At 46.6% G+C, this 5,701-nt stretch overlaps 1 non-coding gene across 1 annotated transcript; it reads left to right on the plus strand.

Moving 5' to 3' along the window:
- The first annotated feature begins 5,344 nt into the window (after positions 1-5,344).
- Positions 5,345-5,417, plus strand: trnav-cac (transfer RNA valine (anticodon CAC)). The gene has a single exon. It is a non-coding gene; the product is annotated as a tRNA-Val (tRNA).
- The last annotated feature ends 284 nt before the right edge of the window (positions 5,418-5,701 follow it).

The raw sequence follows: 5,701 nt of genomic DNA on the forward strand, positions 1-5,701 counted from the left end.
TTCTCTCACTCAAAGTTAGACACACTACCGTGGGCACCACGAGGTCCAGGTAGGTAGCCATTGACATTCAGGTTCATATATAAATATATATAACTATATCGACATGTATCATAACTGTTCCCTGGTGGTCAAGGGGTTAAGATCCAGCGCACTAACCTGGTTTCAATCCTCGATCAATTCATCGCATAAAAATAATTGAGTTCTGTGAGACGACTAATAATTGCTGTCATCACCATGAATACCAATACTTTCTGTGATAGACCGACCTTACAGACTATCTGGCTTCTCCAGCCCTTTGCCAGGCACGTGTTCGAGGTATAATTTTGTAAACTGGGTGAGTTCGCTGATCGCGGGGAGATGGTAGGAGCCTCTGTGGCCCCACTGTGAGGAAGTGAACACGATGGCTGGGTGATTGGTGACATTTCTTTAAAGGGCAGCGGAGGAGAAGGATTGAGAACTTTCAGCGTGGGACAGAAGTTGTTTAAGATGAGCCAACACATTCCCAGTCAGCACAGAGGGAGCTCACTGGTCATTGTTCTTTTGGATATTGTTCTTCCAGAATTAATATTTCCTTTGCTGTGTCGAAATAACCAAACCCTTGCTCCAAGGTCTGTCTCACTGTTTCCCCGGTGTCAGGCAGAGATACGCCTGCTGCCCTCGTTTATTTCATGTGACAGGACACAAAAGTACAAATCAACCTGCAGGTGGCCACACACAGCACTGGATAGTCAGGATGGCCGAGCGGTGTAAGGTGCTGTGTTCACGTCACTGATCTCCTCTGGAGATGTGGTTTCATGTGCCATTTAATCATTAAGCGAAATCGATTTGTTTTGTCACCACCAACTCCTTAAAAGTGCGATTCAGCAGTCCACCTGCTCGCTGAACATTTCCGTCTGACCTGGTGCTGAAGTTTGTTCATTCTTCTGTCGACCATCAATCATATATTTGGTTCTGAGCATGTGAGGAACTTTTATCCCGATCTCATTGCGTTTAATTTTGGTAATCTGGTGCTGAAAGTGGAGATGTTTCCGCAGTGAAATGGTTAACACGTTCGCCTCACACGCGAAAACACCTCAGGGGGAAATATTTTCTGGAGCTTTCTCATGCATGTTCAGAGGAGAGTTTGTTCTTCTGTGAAAGGTCAAGAGATCAGAAGAACGTAAGAGTTAGGAACAGGAGTCAGGTATTCGGCCCATATTCAAGTTTTCAAGATCTTTCCGCCCGGTTTCGGACCGGGGACCTTTCGTGTGTGAGGCGAATGTGATAACTACTACACTACGGAAAACTGTGGTCGAATCTATCTGAGGATAAAACCACAGCTCTAACCTACACAGCTAGCCGAGAATTCAGGAGCGTGTTTTAAGAGAATAGAATAAGGGTGCTATATTTCGGAAGGCTGTAAGTGCCTTTTCCACGCATCGGGAACATTTTCCACGCCTCGGGAAACTACTATCAGCAATGGCAGACATCGCTGACGAGGTCCAACACCGCCTCCAGTGTGCCAGCACAGCCTTCGATCACCTGAGGAGGAGAGTGTTTGAAGACCAGGACCTCAAATCTGCCATCAGGCTTATGGTCTACAGGGCGGTGGTGATACCTGCACCGTGGTATGGCTCCGAGACATGGACGATATACAGCAGACATCTCAAATCACTGGACAAATACCACCAGGGCTGTCTACGCAAGATACAGCAAATCCCCTGGGAGGACAGACGCACCAACATTAGTGTTCTTGCTCAGGCCAACATCACCAGCATTGAAGCACTGACCACACTCGACAAGCTCCGCTGGGCGGGCCACATTGTCCACATGCCCAACATGACACTCCCTAAGCAAGCGCTCTACTCAGAACTTCGACACGGTTAACGAGCCACAGGTGGCCAAAGGAAACGTTTCGGGCACACCCTCAAAGCCTCCCTGATAAAATGCTACATCCCCACCTGCACCTGGGAGTCCTTGTTCCTTGGGTTCAGTTGCCGGATCGATCATCCTCAGCCACGTGGTATGTCACAGCACGTTTGCACATTCACTGGAGTTACCCCATCGTTGTGCAGCCTTTGCACACGTAGTGCTTGAATCGACATTGATGGTCCCGAGGATTACCTCCGCAGCACCAACATGGTGCTAATAGATTCACATTTACCCCCGATGGCGCACTCTGAGTAATCACAGGTCTTGCACCCACAGACGTATCGACCCTGCCATATGCAGTTCGGCAGGCTTGCGACATCATTTTATGCACAGTACTTGCCGGTGAGCTTCGATGTTGAGAAGATATCTATTTGGTGTTATCGTCCGTGGCCATGCATGCCTGGGCGATCGCGATGGCCCTGCTCAGGTCTCGGTTTTCAGCAGCCAACAGCTTTCAAAGAATGACCTCGTGGCTGATGCCCAGCACGTAAAAGTCCCACAGCATTTGCCCCAACGCAGCAAGTTCCCGCGAGGTGTCTCAGGTCGGTGACATTATCCGCCGGGTCCTGGTCCCCGGAGCGATGGTGCGTGTTAAAACGATATCTGGCCATGAGGATACTCTCCTTCGGCTTGAGGTAGTCCCAAACCAGTGTGCACAACTCTGAATATTCCTTCTCCGTTGGTTTTGTCGGTGTGAGCAGAATCTTGATGAGGCTGTATATTTTAGGCCCACAGACGGTGAGTAGAACCACCCTTTGCTTGGCCACGTTAGTGTCTCCTTCCAGCTCGTTGGCCACAAAGTATTGGTCGAGCTGCTCGACGAAGGCTTCCCAATCATCACCCTCTACGGATCTCTCTAATATTCCAACGGCAGCCATGGTTGTTTGAAGGTTCGTATTCTGTTACTCGTCGCCAATTGTTGTGTAGAGAAGAACTCCCCGAGGCTGAGTACTGTGAGCTAAATTTAGTGTGACCTTAGTCTTCTTTATTACAACTCCAGAGTGCCTGAACAACATGGCAGCCGACCTTTTATACTGGCCCTGCACGTGTGGGCAGGTGACCATTAGGACTCCAACAGTCGCGCCCTCTGGTGGCAAGTATTAGATAGTTACATAATTCACATAATTGTTATCGTTCAGAAGTTATAATTCCAATGAATGACTGAATCATCCGAAAGGAGCCTGGTTTGTAGGACAAGGCTACATATCAGGAAGGAGTGTAGTTAGATGACAAGGGAAGTGATTTTCTGATTATAAGTTCGGAGAATAAAAAGAGTAAATGCTGGTAACACTGAGCAGGTCAGGCAGCATCTGTGGAGAGAGAAACAGAATTAACGTTTCAGGTTAATGACCTTCCATCAGAAGTTGGTCACTTGTGTTAGGTAATACTATTAAAAATTTAAATTGTCACGTAGCAGGGATAGGGAAAAGATATAAAATGTGGCTTTTGGAACAGATAGTTTAGAATCCGAATAATTTTTGATCAAGTTGTACACCGAGCTGGGAACTGTAACGTGTTTGAGTTCTTCGGCGAACATTCGCAAGGTTTGGGTGTAAGTACTGTTGTTAAGTGTATGTTTAATTATTGTCTGCTTAATAACTCTGACATTTAATGTTGCGGACCATATTACTGCACTGCGCTTGTTCCAGCTCTGTTTGAAACACCGGTCCCTTCAATCTGTCGCTTGACTGGGACAGTTGGATTCACCGTATCTTTGTTTGGTGAAATTTCAAAGATTGAAAGCGGCGCAAATCAACCTGGTCACCTGCTCACTATCCGCTACACGCTGCTCCCGTGAGATGAAGCCCAGTTGCTGTTTCAAGCTTGAATGCAGATACAAGCAGAACTCATTCATAGAAAGGCCAAGTCCCTGAGATACCTGATTCTTTGCACCGAACTCCTTCGCAAAGAGGGTTGATTCGGGCACATCTTTCCCCACACTCCAACACTTCAAACAAAACTAAACGGCTGAAAAGCGCTTTGGGGCGTCATGAGTTCCTGAAAGGTGCTGTCGAAATGCAAGTCATTCTTTGCAAAAATTCGATGCAAGTTCAAAATTCGTGGATAAATTGAGGGCTCGTCCGGGATCTCTCGCAAATTTCAAGTAACAACCCCAAAGCGCGAATCTTACCCCTAGACCAACGAGCCAACTACTGCACAACTGTGGAGCTCAGGTGTAACCATTATTGAAGCATGTTTTGTGTGTTGCTATTCTTGATCGGAGGAGCACATGGGACGGAATCAGTGAATTTGCTTTTTCGACCTGTCTTCTGAAGCACCGCACAGTCCCACTCCGACAGTCAATGAGCTGTTGGGACGTTACTGTATCCAGGCTGCGGGTGGCCAACAGGCGCCTGGCTGCAATGAGCGATAAAATCTAGCGTTAGCCAGAAGCCCGGCGTGCTCAGTCGGTGGAACATGAGACTTTTCGTTACAAGGTCCTGGGTTTGAGCCCCATGTTGGGCGATTGCATTTCTTTTAATTTTATGTTGCTTTCAAGGAAAATCATCATGAATTAACCCACAATCTTCTTTTGCACAATTAAAGAAATGCTAACTGAAGGAACTCCATAATTGAATCATTTCTTCTGTGCTCTGCAAGTGAAATCTGAAACCATAAACCATTTTACACACTGTGCGTTCGGGGTCTGGGTCAAAATGTTCATTGCTGATAACATCAACAGGAGACTGGGGAAACAGTGAGACTGACTTTAGAGCAAGGGTCCGGTTATTGTGAAACACCAAAGAAAATAGCAATTCTGGAAGAATAACATCGAAACGAAATGTGAGCTGACATCCTGAAAGAAGTGTTAAGGCAGAAGGTTAAATGCTGCAGCCCTTTCTGCAAAAAATTCCTTTCACAAATATTTCAATGTCCGAAACAGCACAAAGCAAAAATGATCCTTTCAAAGTCAATAAACTCCTGAATTTCCGCACCCCGCGAATCTCCTGAATCAGATGCCTCTAGTTTTCCCGACTCAATCCATGTCCCTTTGCAATGTTGTGCTCCCACCCACACTATGAAATGTGCCACTAACTTATCGAATCATGGAATGGTTACAGCACGGAAGGCCATTCGGCCCATCGAGCCCGTGCCGACTCTCAGAGAGTCCCACTCCCCCGCCCTTCCCCCGTAGCCCTGCAATTGTTTTTCCTTCAGAAACTTATACAACTGCCGTCTGAAAGATAAGGTTGAGTCTTCCTCCACCGCCCTTTCAAGCCGTGCATTCCAGATCCTAACCACGCGCTGCTAAATGGCCATCTCCTATTCCTATGTGTAAAGTCTGGGAAACACGAAATCAATTCCTGCCACACTCACAACCATCCTAAATATAGCAGCGTCATTCTAATCTCGTAAAACAACCTCCTGAAGTATCGGCCAGCTGTGTAGGTTAAAGCTCTGGTTATATTCCTGAGATTAACTGAACCGCAGCGTTTATGTAGTGTAGCGGTTATCACGTTCGCTTCACATGCGAAATGTCCCCGGATCGAGCCCGGGCAAAAACATTATTTTGGAGACTATTTTTGCTGTGAAATAAATTGAACAAAAGTCGCCCCAGGTTCCTTGTCGCATGAGCACTGAACATTTTAAATCAGTCTCCTAAATGCAGAGTGTGTAAAGTCAGATCGGGGAGAAAACGTCATCAATGATTTAAAATCCTTGAATGATTAAAGTTCAGTTATTGAAGTTTCCACTGACCCAAAGTAACAATTCTACAAAACAACGCTGTCGGTGAATGAATGGGGAATAAAACAAATAATCTGCACCCACCCCCATCCCCCGACACACA

Source organism: Pristiophorus japonicus, unplaced genomic scaffold, assembly GCF_044704955.1.
Source record: "Pristiophorus japonicus isolate sPriJap1 unplaced genomic scaffold, sPriJap1.hap1 HAP1_SCAFFOLD_70, whole genome shotgun sequence".
Classification (NCBI taxonomy): domain Eukaryota; kingdom Metazoa; phylum Chordata; class Chondrichthyes; family Pristiophoridae; genus Pristiophorus; species Pristiophorus japonicus.